The sequence below is a fragment of the Trachypithecus francoisi genome, unplaced genomic scaffold (assembly GCF_009764315.1).
Source record: "Trachypithecus francoisi isolate TF-2019V2 unplaced genomic scaffold, Tfra_2.0 Lachesis_group2, whole genome shotgun sequence".
In the NCBI taxonomy this organism is placed as follows: domain Eukaryota; kingdom Metazoa; phylum Chordata; class Mammalia; order Primates; family Cercopithecidae; genus Trachypithecus; species Trachypithecus francoisi.
The window spans coordinates 106,534,624-106,552,831 of record NW_022681465.1 but is presented as its reverse complement, the minus strand read 5'-3'; the positions used below and the strand labels follow the sequence as shown (position 1 = coordinate 106,552,831).

At 43.4% G+C, this 18,208-nt stretch overlaps 1 protein-coding gene and 1 pseudogene across 1 annotated transcript in view; both read right to left on the bottom strand.

Moving 5' to 3' along the window:
• Window positions 1–6,776, bottom strand: part of LOC117065280 (synaptic vesicle glycoprotein 2C-like) — a 54,138-nt gene extending 47,362 nt beyond the window's left edge. Inside the window, exon 1 of the mRNA XM_033179906.1 lies at window positions 6,436–6,776. The gene's annotated coding sequence lies outside the window, so the exon portion shown is untranslated. The remainder of the gene's footprint in view (window positions 1–6,435) is intronic.
• Window positions 6,777–10,055: 3,279 nt separating this feature from the next.
• On the bottom strand, window positions 10,056–11,187 carry LOC117066072 (annotated as a pseudogene).
• Window positions 11,188–18,208: the final 7,021 nt, after the last annotated feature.

Sequence of the window (18,208 nt, the reverse complement as noted above, 5' to 3'; positions counted from 1 at the left end):
GTGGAATTTTATACATCAAAAAGTATCCTCTCATTTTACAAGGTACATATGGCGACAAAAGAAAAGATGCCATTTAAAGTACAGTGCCTACAAAGTAACATGCTAGGAGCTTTGTGTATATTTTCCTTATGTAATCTCTACATGCAATCCTGAAAAGTAGATTACAAAATCATCTTTTCACATCTGAAAAAATTTAGGCTTAGAGAGGTTAAGAAACTTGTTCATGGTTAAAAAGCTCAACATATGTGATCATTAGAGAAATGCAAATCGGAACCACAATGAGATACCTTCTCACATCAGTCAGAATGGTAATTATTAAAAAGTTATGAAATAACAGATGCTGGCAAGATTGCAGAGAAATAGGAATGCTTTTCCACTGTTGGTGGGAATGTAAATTAGTTCGACCATCGTGGAAGACAGTGTGGCGATTCTTCAAATATCTAGAACCAGAAATACCATTTGACCCAGCAATCCCATTACTGGGTATATAACCAAAGGAATATAAATCATTCTGTTACAAAAACACATGCACATATATGTTCACTGCAGTGCTATTCACAATAGCAAAGACATGGAATCAACCTAAATGCCCATCAATGATAAGAGTGGATAAAGAAAATGTGGTACATATATACCATGCGATACTATGCTGCCATAAAAAGGAACGAGATCATGTCCTTTGCAAGGACATGGATGGAGCTAGAAGCCATTATCCTCAGCAAACTAATGCAGGAATGGAACATCAAACACTGCATGTTCTCACTTATAAGTGGGAGCTGAACAATGAGAACACATGGACACAGGGAGGGGAACAATACACACTGGGGCCTGTCCGGGAGGAACTGGAGGAAGGGAGAGCATTAGGAAAAATAGCTAATGCATTCTGAGCTTAATACCTATGTGATGGTTTGATAGGTGCAGCAAACCACCATGGCACATGTTTACCTATGTAACAAACCTGCACATCCTGCACATGTATCCCGGAACGTAAAATTAAAATTAAAATTAAAAAAGAAACTTGTTCATGGTTATGCTGTTTTTCTCTAACACGTCATTAATTCATTTGACAATATTTCTTGAGCTCCTACCATGCTCCAGATACTATTTCAAACATGTAGGACAAATCAGCAAGATTAATATAAGACCAATGTATCCCTAATCCTGTCCTCAGTCTCCTAGGGTTTGTAGATTAGTAAAGGGGGACTGGCATTAATGAAATAATCTCATTTTTTTTAAAGAAATTGTAAAATTAGTGAGCTTCATAAACAGGATTGCTAGATTTGGCAAATAAAAATATAGGACACTCAGATAATTTTAAGTTTTCGATAAACAACAAATAATGTTTCAGTGTAAGTATGTCTGCCATGGTCTGAAAGCTGGTGTCCCTCTCAAATTCATATGTTGGAACTTAATCCCCAATGTGATAGTATTAAGAGGTGAGGCCTTTTGGGAAATAAGTCATGAAGGTGCCACCCTCATGAATGGGATTAGTGCCCTTATCAAAGAGGTTGAAGGGAGGTGCCTTGCCCCTTCCATGCGAGGACATTTATGAGGAACAGGCCTTGGCCAGACACCAAATCTTCTGGGAACTTAATCTTGGAATTCCCAGCCTCCAGAATTGTGAGCAATAAATTTCCATTGTTTATAAATTACCCAGTCTAAAATATTTTGTTATAGCAGCTGGAAGGACTAGGACAATGTCCCATGCAATATTTGAGACATATTTATACTTAAAAATTTTGTTTATCTAAATTCAAATTTAACTGAGCATCTTATATTTTCTCTGATAACTTTATGAGGAAAAGTGCACTGTATTAAAAGTAACCTCACAACAGAGGCTTAGAGGCTGGATTGAAATCTGAAGAGCATAAGGAGTTAATATGGTAGAGGTAAGTTGGGGCAGGTCGCAGAAGGAGACTGATGATTGAAGGTTGCTGGGGATGGAAGTGGTTTGGGGCTCATGCAAAATGAGGTTGCAGAAGTGAGCAGATGCCAGACCACCTAGGGCTCTGAAGGCCATGCAAAGGTGTTCAGCCTTTATTGCACTCAACTGACCTGTCATTACAATGTTCCTTCTGCCAATGCCCTTCCCTTCTTTGATACCAAATATGTAACTGTCTCCATGGAGTTGTTCCCAACCACCCATGCCACTCACTCCTATGACTTTTACCAAAGAAGTTAGTCTTCTTTACATCTGTCTCGCAAAACGGAATGGTATTTCACTGAGGGCTTCCAGCAGATACTTGGTAAATATTAAAGAGGAAAACATAGCGTAGAAAGTCCATGCATTCTGGTTCTTCCTATGCTATCTAGAAATAGTTCAAGTGCATCTGCATATGTGGTTCCCCTAATGATACCATCCAACTCACTTGGCAGAGCTTGATAAACAGCACATTCTGGGCCCAACCATGGAACCATTAACTTAGAATGTCTAGAATGGGACTCAGAAATTCCCACTTAAACAAGTTCCCCAGGAAAATATGACATACACAACTATTTGAGAATCACTCTATTTGGCTACTCTAGGATTCTAGGATTTGCAAATAGTGGAAAATGATAAGAGAAAGCTCTTGGTTTCACCTGTCATAAATCTCACTGTACTCTTGACTTGTAAGAGGGTCCAAGGTTGTCAGAAGACTGAAGGCCATCCCTATAGTGTCCAGTCTTAATCATTTGTATTATACACTATCTATGGGAAAAGATGTAGCAAGCATAATGCGCATTAGGTCATCAACAGAAAATATTTTAAATGTCATACTAAATTGATCTGAGTATTTTCTTTATATTAAGCAGGAATTATTTTTCAAATTTGATCCCTAAAATTATTTTAATTCATACATCTAATGGCATAATACAAAATCTAATGGACCATTTATCTACAAAAACAGAGCCTATAGCTTCATGTAAAATTTTAACCTGAGTTAATTTTTAAAAACACATTTTCTATACTACTTATAAGCAAAGTTCAAACTTAAAATATAACTCATCATACATTTCTCTATTTCCTGGAGAGAAAGAACATTGGAACTAGAAAGGACCAAATCATCCAATACATCCTGTCCATTTATTTAATTTTGTTCAACTCTTCTCAATAGGGAAGCCATCCTGAAGTGCAAATACTACTGCTGTCCCTAATTAGGAGGGGTTGTGATAAAATAAAATTGTGTTTTAGTATCCCATTAAGACATATTTCTAGCAACAATTAAAATCGTAACTTCACTCCCATTGTTATTCTCAGCTGTCTCAAATAAAGAAAAAACCTCCAAATTCAAACCACTGCAACATTTTACACTGGTTGCTCAACTGTGCAGAGATTGAAAAAGCAAAGCAAAAGCAAAAACAATGTGGCAATGTTGCATCAAAACTATATACACCTGCCAGGGGCTGCCTTTCCTGGATTTACAAACAGACTTCATTGAAATGATGAGTTTGTGTTTAAATGGAGAATAATATGTATGCTGTGAACCACGGTCAAATACGAACTTCACCAACATGGAACCAAGAATACGCTGGTGAATTGAAGGTTTTCCCCTGATACAGCTGCACAGAATAAGAGACATTTTGCTTTCACTACTCACAGAAATCTAGCATTATATGGAGTAATATGAATAACAACAGTGGGCTGGTTAAGGAGGCATTTTGACAAATCACATGCTTTTATTCATACAGTATGTCATCAAGTTTACTTAAGAATAAGAGCTAACACTCCTAATTATAGGAAATGGGCTTTCGGGTACTTGTCGTCACATGATATATTGCACATTATGATGCCTTTGCCATAATCTCCTGGAGATTGGGAACTGGATCCTATTATTTGAAGCATTTCCACACTTAAGGAATATGATAGGGTTAATAATGAATAGGATTTTTACTACAAGCTCTTAGGCCAGTCTACTGCTCAGATCAGAGAAGCTACTTTCACTGTCATTGGGTCATGAAAAATAAATCTCATTTCTCCACTACATGAACAAAACACTCAAATGTGATCCAGAGCTTCTTTTTTTCCTTCTCCAGAGAGTCAGCAGCTAATGGCATTTGATTGTATATTAGACTGTTAGGAAAAGTCTATTGTCTGCATTAGCTCACATCGAGGGCCAAATTTCATTTAAAAAAACAATGCTGGGAAAGGTCTCTAGAATTTTTTAAAAGATAAAGTTGTTTGTGCGTGTGTGTGTATGTGTGTGTGTGTGTGTAGGGGCTTTGCTAATATTTTCCATTCATAGAGAATTTGTATTTCCAAAGCCAAAGCTCTCTGAGATTATCTCTTTTGTCTTCAAAACAACCCTGTAAGGTACATAAAAGCTATATAAGCTATTTTTTACATTTCTCAAAGGTGGAAGATGAACCCAAGAGGGTAAGTAACCTGCCCAAGGTGACATAACACAATATTTGGGGAAATGGTGACTAGCATCTGTGTTTCCGGGTTCCTTGATAACTGCTTTTCTTCCTCCCTCCCTTCCTTTCTTCTTTCCCAACCCAGCCCCCTTTCATTCATTTTGCCTACACACTGAAGATTTGGGCTCCTTCAGTAAAGCCAGTAGAAAAACTTTGTCATTGGATTTCCAGAAAGTGGTCTTTAAAGAAAGAATAGAATGGACTGTGGATTTGATTTATTATTTTCCACCAGAAAATGCATTATCAGTAGTGTTTTTAACGCGTATTTTATGCTGTGAAAGAGGAATGCGGCACATTGTTTTTTAAGACATTCTTAAACCTCACTTAGAGGCCAGGCCTCCTGCCAAAAATCCTGAAGAATGGTGGCGCAACGGGTTGGCACTACAGAACCTCACGAACCTCAACATCTAGGCGTTCACATGAAAACTTGCCCACGAGCACGAGGTCTTTCGGAACTTGCCATGGAAAATGAGTGAACGCCTAAGAGATCAATGCCACATTCTTCAGAATTAAGGATAAGAATTAAACGGAAGCTACTGCGCTAACAGTCAGCTAAGTATGAAAGGAGTAGGTTCAGTGGGAGAGGATACCATCAGGGCATCCTGGTCTCGGAGCCTTAAAAGACGCCCCATCTCCTCGGTACCCCGGGGAGTGCCCGGTAGCTGCGGCGCCTTCCCAGCACTGCGGCGCACTGCGGAGCCGCCTGCCAGCCCGCCCGGGCCGTGCGAGGCTTTCCTCGCCGCCCCGCGCCGCCGCAGTCCGCCCGCCCCCCGCGGCCCCGCCGGGGGGCCGCTGTCCGCGCCAGGCGCGCCGCGGGGCATCCATCAACCTAGAGCCTTTGACGCACACACGCGCGCTCCCAGACGGAGTCTCCGTCGCCTGCCCCCACCCGCCACCCCCGCCCGCCCCTCGCGGGTCTGCATTTGCATCACTGGCACACGTAGCAGGTGACGCGAGCGCCCCCAGCTCAGGCCGTCCAGGCGGCACCTCCAGCCCCCGTGACTCAGCCCCTCCCCCTCCGCCCCCGCGCGCCGCCTAAGGTCCCCGCACGCCCACAGATCTGCTCCCGATTGTTCATCTGTCGCGGGGTGCTGGCTGCCCCAAGCCAAGTTCATCCCCGTATTCCGCAGTCCCCCTGGACCCAGCCGGGGCGCTCCCCGCGACGCTCTGGAGAAAAGTCTTCCCAGTTCTAGAACCCAGGCGGAGGGGAAGAAGCCCACTAAGAGAAAGGGTCATAGGGTCGGCTAATGGCCTTCACTACCCTCATCGCCATCTAAGATTACCTCGGTAGCTTATTTACTGGGATCGGTCCCTTTCCTCTCTGAGCTTCACAGCCTTGGGTCTGCTTCGCCTCGCCTGGCGCACAGTAGGCGCCCAATAGGTTTTTGCTGAATGAAGGCGTTGTGTAGGAAGTGCAGGCGGCTGACAAAGAGCCTCAGCCCCGCGGGCTCTCCTGCTCTCCAGCCCTCTCTTGCTCTCGCTTAGACGCTAGACAGGGGCTTCGGGAATGTATGTGGGAGAGTTTGAAAATTCATGGTATTTCTTTCAGGCTCTCTCGGCACTTACTGCAGCTGCCTCTGCTCTCCTGCCACCCGCACGTCTGCAGAGGGATCCCCGCCGAAAAGTTGAGTCTAAGGCTGCTATGAAGGTATAGGTCCAGGTACCCTGCCCGTCAAACCACACAAGCAAAAAAGAGCGTGGCGGTCGCTGCAGACCCGGCCCCTGCATCGCCTCTGCTGCCCACCCACCTCCCCTGGGAATCCCAGAGAAAGTGCGACCCAGTCCCCAGACCTACCCTAGCGAACCCGGGGGCCACTGCATCTATTTTACCCCGACTTTCCCGGTCCCTCCTCAACAAAGGCGCCTACCCAGCAGCGGGCACCTGCAGCCGCTTCCTCCGGGGCAGGCGGGGCAAAGTTGCGCTTCTGAAAGGTTGCAAAAACTTCCCCAGGCTGCAGCGCCCGGCCACCGGTCGGGAAGAGAAACCCAGCAGCCGGGGAAAGTCTCCCTGCGGATGCCCGCTTCGCCTCCCCGACTCACCGCTCCAGCCGTCGGAGACCCTTTCCCTGAGTGGTGTCAGCACTGCAGCCGCCTCCGTGCGGGCGCCGCTCCGGCTCGCTTCCCCGGGCCGCCTCCGTCTGCCACTCTCGCCTGCAGCGCGCAGAGTGGTGACTCCTCTGAGCGTGTCAGCGGCGAGAGGAGGGGCGGGAAAGTGACTCCTGGCTTGCACGCTGCGGTCCTCCTCCCCTCCTCCGCTTCCCTCCTCCCCCCGGTGCTGCAGTGCCGGGCGGCGGCGTGGCGAGAGTACCAGCGGTGCGCAGGGTGTCACGGCGCGCGGGGGAGGCGGGCGCCGCGCGCCACTCGCGGTGCTCCGGCAAGTCGCGGTGGTGAAGCGCTGCTGAGGTGCGGGACTGGGGCAGGGGGCGGGGAAGGAGAGCCACTTGCAAGTGGTAGGTACTTCTGGAGAAGTCAGGGCTCTGAGTTTGTAGCAAGTGAAGGAGGGGGGCGGCAGTCCTTAATTAGTCACCAACTGTGACTGTGCGTTGCGCAGTTGGCGGCGCCCCGGGTCAGGTCCAGCGTGAGACGCCAGGGATTTCTGACTGCTGGACTCTGTCAGCATCGGACAAAAAGAGGGTTTGTATTCTATTTCTGGGCCTGGGACTGACTTGTTACTTCAAATTGGCTTCCAGGGAGCAACCAGGCAGAGCTAGGTTGCCTATTTCCCCCAGCCCCCACCCCGACGCTGGCAGACAAGTCCAGAGGAAACTTGGGCACAGCAAGAGCAAGCAGAATAAAACTTCTCTAGGTTAAGTCTAGTGTCTCCCCAATGCTAGATAGGGCCAGACAGCTGGGCTCGCAGGCAGACATTGAAAGTGGCCCCTTAGGGGGGAAACAACCAAATATGACAGAGAGGGAGAGAGGGAGGGAGGGAGGAGGGAGGGAGGGAGGGAGGGGGAGAGAGAGAGAGAGAGAGAGAGAGAGAGAGAGAGAGAGAGAGAGAGAGAGAGAGAGAGAGAGAGAATTTTGTGTTGTCAGAAACAAACATGTCTCCCTTTGGCGTGCAGGAGACCCCAACTCGAGCTTCACTGTTTCAAAGCGGTGGAAAGAAACTCGCTCCGCGAGGCCACACCCAGGCCTGGCGCACCCACCCAGCGGCACCATCGGAGGGTGTCGCCCTCCCAGGTCTTCCGACGCGGACCCTGCCATCTGGATGCTGCGGGAAGTAGGGCATCCCCACGTCCCTGACTCCTCCAGCTCCGTGCTCTCACGGAACCCATGTGGAGTGGGAAGCGGTCACACAGGCGTGTGCCTTCCCCGAAATCGTGGCTCTTGTGGTGGTGACCCAAAGCGAGACAAAGCGCGGCGCCAGTACGGGCTGCAGTGGTTGGAACTCAAACACACACATCTCTCCGCGAATGTGTTCCATACGTGTAAATATGCCTGGGTGATTGAATGGATGGCTGAACGAACGCTGTGTGGATAGAAATATAAATGTTACATGTATAACGCAGGCGCCAGGGAAGGAGAGCTATCAGGCATCCCCAGGCTGGAGCCTCCTGCACGGAGGAGCCGGTGGAGCCAGGCCGTTCGCCCAGAGCAGTGTTGTTAACTTGGGCTTTCCAATTCGATTTGTGCCCTATGCAGGATACTGTGAAGAGAAGAAAATGGAGACAACTCTTGGCCTCTCATTTTCTCTCCCTTCTGGTTCAGACACTCTGGAACTGTAAGTTATGGTTCTCATATGCTGTTGAACCTACACTTCCTTGCTCGGTCTTTCTTGTTCTGGTGAGAGGCTTTGCAGTCTGTGACCGTAGGCGGTGCTATGAGATGGTCAGGCAACATGAAAATTAGTGAACGTGCTCATTTTCATTTCGTGGATTCTTCTTAGTAAAATAATTATTTAAATAGTTAAATAATTTAAATAATTATTTAGGCTAAAATTAATGTGCTGCTACTATGACAAGGAAGTGCCTATGAATCTAGCATTGGAAATACAATTGTGAAATTTAAAAATAACAAATCCTATATGGATTCCCCACATGTTATTTATAAAAATTTGAGCTTCCAACTGCAAAATGTGCTGGCAATTCACTGAGTTCTCAAACGGGTACCTTTTTGAGAACCTCCTCCAAACTGTTGCTGAATAATGGATTGTTTCTCCAAGTGACAGAAATTCAGAAAACCATGAAACAAACCTTAAAAGCGATCAACGTTCTTTATGCTATGCTGTATCGTCCTTAAATCATTCTCCTATCTTGTCCATGGAAGATATATATATATATATTTTAAGTGGATTGATTTTTCTACCTCTGGATTTTTGTGTCTTGATGCATTTGAAGGTAACAGCTCCTTTAGGAAAATCCCTGATTGTGTGTTTGCAGGAAACATCCCTTTTAAGACCAGGTTGCACTGGAAAAGGCTATTTTAACATTGTCTTTGGAGGATAGGAAACATTTTGTCATGATGATGCTGTGCCCTGGTTCCTGGACTTGCCCTCTAAACCAGTTCTGGTTCTAGGGTCCTGCCTGGCACACATCTTGGTCCCAGGACCCTTGGATCCAGCACTCAGACTAGTTTTATTCACACCGTCATTATAATGAAATGCTTTCTCTCCTCTGAAAACACTTGTAGAAGCAGATGGAGGGAAAAGGGGTACACCCCCCAATCCCCACAGAATCTCAGTGCTCTAAAGTCATTGCCCTCCTACACATCAGGACTTTTGTTCTTCAATGCAGAGTATCTTCTTGTGATGCTAAAAAACAAGCTGTGAAAGACACCTAATGAGCATGAGAGATCTGTTTTCACATCAGCAAAGTGGTTTTGATAAAAATAATTCACACTAAGTACAGATGCTAGAGTGGTTGTATTTTATAATATACACAAGAAGCACAGTGCCTAGTACATAATGGGTACAGAATAAATGTTAGTCACTCTTCCTCTTTTAGTAGTCAGGGCAAGGTTTTCCAAAGGCTGCGCTTTGGAGAATTGGTTTTGTAAGATGCTCTGGAAAGTCAGTTACACCTGGCTTCCACAGCAGAGGTCTGAAGAGAGCGCCATACTCTTGGACCAAGTTTGTACAGCTTTCCACTTCTCCTTACCATGATCAGGAGTCTACAGAAAAGTGCAGACACCTACTCTTGTTAACCCAACACTCAGCTTCCACAACACTCACAACTATTTTTTGGCTCTTTTGTAATTTTAATCGAAGTATTTCTATTCATTTTTTAAAATTCTCTCTTATAAGCACTACATTTTAATATGTAACTCAATACTGGGGGAAAGAAACACCAAGAACTTCCCTCCAGAACAAAACAATGAGGTTCATTCCTCCAAAAATCCAAATTGAAAGTCTATCATAACCAAAACAAAAAAAGTCCACGGAGAAATAAAAAGTAACAAAAATCACATTCTAGGGTGTTAGGACATTTGGCAGTCTTTGCTGTGCTGTCAAACCATCCTTCAGCTGGCTTTCAAAAAAATAACACCCTAAGCTCATCAAAATATACATTTGCCATTTGCTTTTTAAAATTAAAAATAATAATTAAAAAGAAAACTTCAAGGAATTCACAATCAATTGCCTGACTTGTTTCAATGTCATGTACAGCATATGGAAGTGAAAAAGGCCATTTGCAGCACATGTGATTAAGGTATATTCATCTTCAAGGTTTAGCTTTCTTCTAGACAGTGTAAAATACCCACAATTTTGAAGTTTGAAGGGACATAGACGATCTCCTTTGAGAATTCCACAAGGCAATGCAGGCACCCAAGCTGTTCTTCATAGGGTGGCAGGGCTTCTGTCAGATTGACACAGTTTCCCTGTGTAAAATATTTCCCATCCTGTTTCAATACATTCATTGAGGGGTCAAAAATCAGTCCGAGAAACTCCCACGTGGAATCTTGTTCTGGAGATGTGGATATTGGAACAGCTGTCAAATCATTAGTCACATAATCCAATTCTCTCCTTTCTTTGGTGCGCTTCTTCATTACTGGAATACAATCTTCTGTCAGAGCCTGATAGCAGTCTCCTTTCAGATTGTCTACAACATCACCACATGTGTTTTGCATATATTTCTTACGTCCATCAATCACCATTTGGTCAGTCTCTACCATAGTGACCATCTTTGATTTTAGTTTGACTATTTCACATAATATGCCCCCATCTCAGCCTCTGAGAATCAGTACCTCTTTGCCAGTGCAATCTGCTTTGCTGGTGCCCATGATGGCCCAGGTATATGCAAATCACTCTGCCAAATCAACATCCCTACTAAGGATGAGAATATTTTCAAATTGCTTCTAGTGTAGAATTTTAATGTTCCAATAAGGTGAATCTTCATTATACACCACTTCATCTATGTCATATTCAACCAGGTGCCCACTGGCGGTAGACCAATGTCTGTTGATGGCCCCTGTTCAAACTACGGGTGGTAATGGCTTCACCAGCCCAGTACTGTCTTGACTCAATTCTTTCATTCTTTTTTCTACTTTGTTCGAAAGGCTGTCGATCTCTTCTTTGCCCTGCAAGTCATCCTTGTAACTCTGAAGGTCCAGCAACATCAATCCATGTAGGTAAATTCTCAAATTGGCAAAGATGCTGTTTTTGTGTTTCCATTTGTAGATTGCTAAATAGCCATGGTCCTGCCAGGTGTGCACTGACTCCACCATCCCGTGCTCCTGGAAAATGGACTGGAGGCCTTTTAGAATGGTCTTGCCATCAGCTTTGGCACCGAGCATGAAGTTGATCTTGTTGTGCCATGCTGCTGTCACAGTGAGGCGAGGCCCTCCCCGTGCCATGCTTCAGGGAAGTGGCTGTGGGAGCCAGGGGGTGGGGGCATGCCCGTGTCAGGCTGTGGCCCACAGGAGTCAAAACAGTATATTTTGAGTCTACCAATGTCCATCTTGTTAAGCCCTTAATGCCTACTTGTATCAGTGACCACAAGAAGCCCCAAAATCTCAAGTGCTTTTCTCATCTCTTACATTCTAATGCTCATAAGGCTCAGCACACCTAGTATTCTGTCTCCTTCTCCCTATCCAACTCCTGAAACTCTCTGACTATGGCTCCTGGACTTCAAAGTCCACCATTAGCAAAATGCCCAATATCCTCAACCTCATCTCCAAGTGTTCTCTTCACCTTTTTGTTCTCATGGAAGTACGGCTTGCCTTCCTAAGAGGCTACTCTCCCATAACCCTCTCAAGTGACGGCTGACTTTTTCCCTCCAATGCTTGCATCACTTGTGTCTGGAGATAGGAAGGTAGTGTCCTTGTTCTGTATTGCTACTTCCAGAACATTCTTCATCCCTCCTCCCTGAAACCTACTGCTATAAATCTCCTTTCATCAGGTTATTTCACCCACTACTCTTAGATGCGGCTGGGAGGCTCAGACCTCCAGGTAACTTCACAACTTTCCTGATTGACTCCCAAGTCAATGTCACTTCCTGAACACTAATCCTGTTTTAATCCTTGGCAATTTAATATACACACAGATATTCATTCCAACCAGTACAATCCGTAGACCTGGGCAAACAAGGACTTGGTCTCCATGCTCCATACCTTAAACAACTCTAAAGTTTAAGAGTTAGAGACCACCTCTCTGGTGGCCAGGTTCTTTTGGTGGGGTCACTTAAGCCTACACCCAGATCCACGTGGACCCTATCCCCGTTTCTCCCCTTCAGTGTGCTCTTCAGCTTTCTTCTGACCCCAAAACTCATTGTAGTCTTGACCAAACACCCCAAGGAGCTGCAGAGCTCCCACTTATGAAGTCAGCCGTGGACGTGTGGACAGGTCCTGGTTCTAGGAAGGCAGCTTGGCAAGTGGATTGCTCTGGTGGCTGCTGCCTCCATTTCCTTTCCAAAATTGTGGAAGATCGGCAACCAGAACCAGAAGGGTGCTGCCACATTGAGTTTGGGTAACTCATATTGTTTCCATAGACACCCCTGTCTCCTACCCTCCTACTCTCTCTCTTATTTTATGTTTTTAAAAATTAGTTTGTTTGAATCAAGATCCAAACAAGGTCTACCATACATTGCAATTGGTTGATATTTTCTTAAATCTCTATTTATCTATTGGTTCATCATTCCTTTCTTTTCCCTTCATAATTTACTATAGATGAAGAAATCTTATGTCCTGTAGAGCTCTCTACCGTCTGAATTTTACTGATTTTGTTCCCGTTATGCTATTTAACAGGTTCTGCTGCTCCCTGTATTTCCTGCAGTCCAGAAAATAGATGTAGAGGCTTATCAGAGGCAGGGTCTTTTTAAAATGAAACTACTACATATATGTCATTTAATTAGGAGGCATATACTAATTGTCTCTTTTGTGATGTTAGCAGTTATTGATGATTATTGCTATTTATCTACTATTTCATTTGGGTTTTGCTAAATGGTAAAATTCTAATGAATATTTCTTGAACAGCCATCCTCCTATACTTTTATGAGATGGTTGATAGCAATATGATGGGGTAGGTTTTCCTTGTCTTTTTAATGTGAGGGGGATACAAGACAAAACCTAGGACTTGCACAAGTTATTGAATCTAGTAATGAGGCACAACTCACCCTCCATTACAAGCAATCTGAAGGTTTACACTACAGTGTAAGGGAAACCAGAGACCAATTCTCCCTACCACTACCAGTATAGGGGACTGCTGAAAATGTTGCCTTGATGCTTAGTATAGCAAGAGAATGTGGCTATCAAGTAGAGGTAGAATATGCTTACCTGAGAAATTTCAACTGAATGCAAGTCATAGAGATCTCTAGCCCCAAATTCTCAATAAACTGTGAATTCAGTTTAATATTGGGTTGGTAATTTCCCAGGTCCCTGACAGAAAGAAATGCAAATCCTATGTGGAGGAGCCCTCCTTCATCCTGGAGCTCCAAAAAAAAAATCACACAAATAAATGAAAGTTGGAAAATAATGAAGCACACAAAATAACAACACACAAGGAAGTATGATACCATGAAGGAGCACCAGCAGATATAACAAAAGAAATTTCAATCTTTTTCTGATGAAAAACTTCAGATGTTAGAACTATTGGTCATAATTTTTACTTTACTTAAAGAAAAATATATGCAGGCAATAGGAAACTATAAGGAATAACCAATCATATTTAAAAAGGCGCCACATCAATCTCCTATCTAACTCTGCTGGTTGCCCTACCAATGTTCAGTACGACTTCCACACATATATGCATACTTTATGCTTGCCTTAAAGAATCCTGATTTTATTTAGGGATTCACCTTTAAAAAAATGACACACATATATTTAACAATACAGTTTTATACAGAATGCTAAGAGCACTTTTCATATTTTACAGAAGGGCTTGAAACAATATGGACCTTCTATTAATACTCATACCATAGCACAACCAAATATAACTCCTACATAGATGCATTACAATGTGCTTAGAGTTTAAAGGCTCGATGGAAATAAGGCAAAAAAGACTATGTAAGGTATTTTACATAACTAATTGAAAAATAAATGCAAAAAAAAGTAAATAAAATTTAATACGGTCTCATGTGCCCTGAGGAAAGTGGTACCTGATTTGGAGAAGTGATTGCTATGTGCAAATAATCTATTTGGAACTGCTCCCACTGTAGGGCATTCATCATCCACCCCTTTTCTATCAGACATGACAATGCCAATTTCCTTTACTTGATAGCAATGTCTTTCAAGATCCACAAAACAACTGCAAAATTTAAGTTTGTGCCCTTCTTTCTAGCTTCTGGGTAGACTTATTTTACTAATCTAGTCAGTTAATTCAAAGTTGCATCCATCTAAGTGTAGATCTGCCGCTCGCTAGACCCCAGGACAGCTCGGGCATGTCTTCTGTTGGTCGGTGGGCGTCTCTGGCTCTTTCTTAATTTCTTCCAGTGCATCTCATGACTCCACTGTCATCTTCTTCTGACAAGCTCTCGAGATTTTGCCCAGACCTCTGGCCCCCTCAGCAAACTGAGATCTACCACTTTTCACATGACCATGTGCTTTTGGGAATGGGCACATTACATTGTAATTGGTCCAAATCAGTCATGTTAATTCCTCTCTCCCTTCCAGTTGTTGCTTTGGCCATGGAATTGTTACACAATTCTGCTCAATGACATTTGCAGGGAAGATTTCTAGACAGCTTTTGGGAAAGCTTTCCTTACTCCTGAAAATATAAATGAAGCAAAGAAGTCCCATTTGTGGCTTTAGACATTATTTGCTTGAATGTGACATACAGAACTTTGCAAATATCCTGGAATCATGGAGGGGAGGTAGTCTGATGACATAACATGTGAAGAATGTGAGAGTTAAGTGAATTTCAGAGAAGTGGAGCCAGAGCCCTGGTGTGCCATGTCTGGAATAGCCCTACTTCTGTTGTGTAGTAATAAATTTCCTTTTTTTTTTAGAGCCTCTTTAAGTTAGAGGCCTTTGCTCACAGCTGAAAGCATCCTTATACTCTCCCCAGCCCTAAAAGAGCACCTGGCACACAGTAGATACTCCACAAATGTCTACTGATTTGAGTTGAACTGTGTTTCAAGTTTATTTCTGTTGGGAAAACAAGAAGGATGTCTCCATCTGTTGTATTCCAAGTTTCTAGCACAGTTACTACATTATGGAAGGTGTTTGACAAATATTTGCCTAAAGTCAGAATGGCTTCAGGATCTTAGCAAGCAAAGGGAAAAATTTAGGAGTCCAGATGGAAAGCTGGAAATGAAAAAAATATTAACTCAATGAAAACTTAAGTTCTGGGAGCATTTTTCTGCTCAAACTGCCATGGAAGAAGCTGCCCCAGGCAGGGTCAGAGAAAGAAACTTGGAAGAGGTATCTAGCCTCCTCTGGTGGCTCAAAGGGGAAGGCAGTGTGTCACTTAGAAGTGTGTGGCAGGGTAGAGATGGGGAAGGAAGATGAAAATGCCCACAAGAGATATTTTTTGCTGAAAGAGGCAGATTTTGATATCTGGAAAACATTCTTGTTAAGAAGGAGAGAGATGAATTAAAGGAAACTCTAGGCCATTCAGGACTGTACGACGGGTTTGCTTCATGGGCCCATAACTGCATCTCTCTATGTTGTTTGTTCCTGTATTATCTGCACATCTAGGATAAGGTAGTTTTTGTCACTCAGAAAATGTCTGGCCTCAGCAGATGTGGCAACTGGTAAGATGCAAGGAAACGGCATGTTCCTGATGTTTCAGTCCCAGGAAGAGGAGCTACCATTACCTGAATGGTGGCTGAGAAGACTGGAACCACATCACACAGCATTGTGGGGTCACAGTGATTAGTTTGGAGACTCCAAAAAGAAGTAGAGCTTCCCAGAAGAAGCACAATTCACCTCCTTTAAATCACTCCATGATTACACAGTGATTTAACATGCAAACTCCTTTGCCTGTTTGTGTGTCTCAAGTCAATGCCCACCAGAGAGCCAAAGCCTTCACTGCAAAGGAAATTCTGAATGACTACAGGCCAGGATGGTTTGACTCATCTCTGCCCTCGGCCACCCCAGTTATTGCACAGTAGGTCTGTGAACCCTCAACCAATGAGGGATGAGAATACATGGATATTCTGGGCTAACTGGCATACCCCATAGACTCATCAAGTTTCTCTACTTCTTTTTTTAAAATTAATTTATTTTTTATTTCAATAGGTTTTTAGGGGAGCAGGTGGTGTTTGGTTACATGAATAAGTTATTTAGTGGTGATTTCTGAGATTTTGGTGCACCCATCACCCAAGCAGTGTACACCGTACCCAATGTGTAGTCTTTTATCTCTCACTGCCCTTCCACCCTTTTCCCCGAGTCCCTAAAGTCCATTGTATCATTCTTTTTTTTTTTTTATTTTTTTAATTTTTATTTTTTATTATACTTTAAGTTCTAGGGTACATGTGCATGACGTTTATATCATGTATAACTCCCCAATGCAATCCCTCCCTCCTCCCCCCTCCCCATGATAGGCCCCAGTGTGTGATGTTCCCCTTCCCGAGTCCAAGTGATCTCATTGTTCAGTTCCCACCTATGAGTGAGAACATGCGGTGTTTGGTTTTCTCTTCTTGTGATCGTTTGCTAAGAATGATGGATTCCAGCTGCATCCATGTCCCTACAAAGGACGCAAACTCATCCTTTTTTATGGCTGCATAGTATTCCATGGTGTATATGTGCCACATTTTCTTAATCCAGTCTGTCACAGATGGACATTTGGGTTGATTCCAAGTCTTTGCTATTGTGAATAGTGCCGCAATAAACATACGTGTGCATGTGTCTTTGTAGTAGAGTAATTTATAATCCTTTGGGTATATACCCAGTAGTGGGATGGCTGGGTCATATGGTACATCTAGTTCTAGATCCTTGAGGAATCGCCATACTGTTTTCCATAATGGTTGAACCAATTTACAATCCCACCAACAGTGTAAAAGTGTTCCTATTTCTCCACATCCTCTCCAACACCTGTTGTTTCCTGACTTCTTAATGATTGCCATTCTAACTGGTGTGAGATGGTATCTCATTGTGGTTTTGATTTGCATTTCTCTGATGGCCAGTGATGATGAGCATTTTTTCATGTGTCTGTTGGCTGTATGGATGTCTTCTTTTGAGAAATGTCTGTTCATATCCTTTCCCCACTTTTTGATGGGGTTGTTTGTTTTTTTCTTGTATATTTGTTTGAGTTCTTTGTAGATTCTGGATATTAGCCCTTTGTCAGATGAGTAGGTTGCAAAAATTTTCTCCCATTCTCTTGGTTGCCTGTTCACTCTGATGGTAGTTTCTTTTGCTGTGCAAAAGCTCTTTAGTTTAATTAGATCCCATGTGTCAATTTTGCTTTTGCTGCCGTTGCTTTTGGTGTTTTAGACATGAAGTCCTTGCCCATGCCTATGTCCTGAATGGTACTACCTAGATTTTCTTCTAGGGTTTTTATGGTATTAGGTCTAACATTTAAGTCTCTGATCCATCTTGAATTAATTTTCGTATAAGGGGTAAGGAAAGGATCCAGTTTCAGCTTTCTACTTATGGCTAGCCAATTTTCCCAGCACCATTTATTAAATAGGGAATCCTTTCCCCATTTCTTGTTTCTCTCAGGTTTGTCAAAGATCAGATGGCTGTAGATGTGTGGTATTATTTCTGAGGACTCTGTTCTGTTCCATTGGTCTATATCTCTGTTGTGGTACCAGTACCATGCTGTTTTGGTTACTGTAGCCTTGTAGTATAGTTTGAAGTCAGGTAGCGTGACGCCTCCAGCTTTGTCCTTTTGACTTAGGATTGTCTTGGCAATGCGGGCTCTTTTTTGGTTCCATATGAACTTTAAAGCCGTTTTTTCCAATTCTGTGAAGAAAGTCATTGGTAGCTTGATGGGGATGGCATTGAATCTATAAATAACCTTGGGCAGTATGGCCATTTTCACGATATTGATTCTTCCTATCCATGAGCATGGTATGTTCTTCCATTTGTTTGTGTCCTCTTTGATTTCACTGAGCAGTGGTTTGTAGTTCTCCTTGAAGAGGTCCTTTACATCCCTTGTAAGTTGGATTCCTAGGTATTTTATTCTCTTTGAAGCAATTGTGAATGGAAGTTCATTCCTGATTTGGCTCTCTGCTTGTCTGTTACTGGTGTATAAGAATGCTTGTGATTTTTGCACATTAATTTTGTATCCTGAGACTTTGCTGAAGTTGCTTATCAGCTTAAGGAGATTTTGGGCTGAGACATGGGGTTTTCTAAATATACAATCATGTCATCTGCAAACAGGGACAATTTGACTTCTTCTTTTCCTAACTGGATACCCTTGATTTCTTTCTCTTGCCTGATTGCCCTAGCCAGAACTTCCAACACTGTTGAATAGGAGTGGTGAGAGAGGGCATCC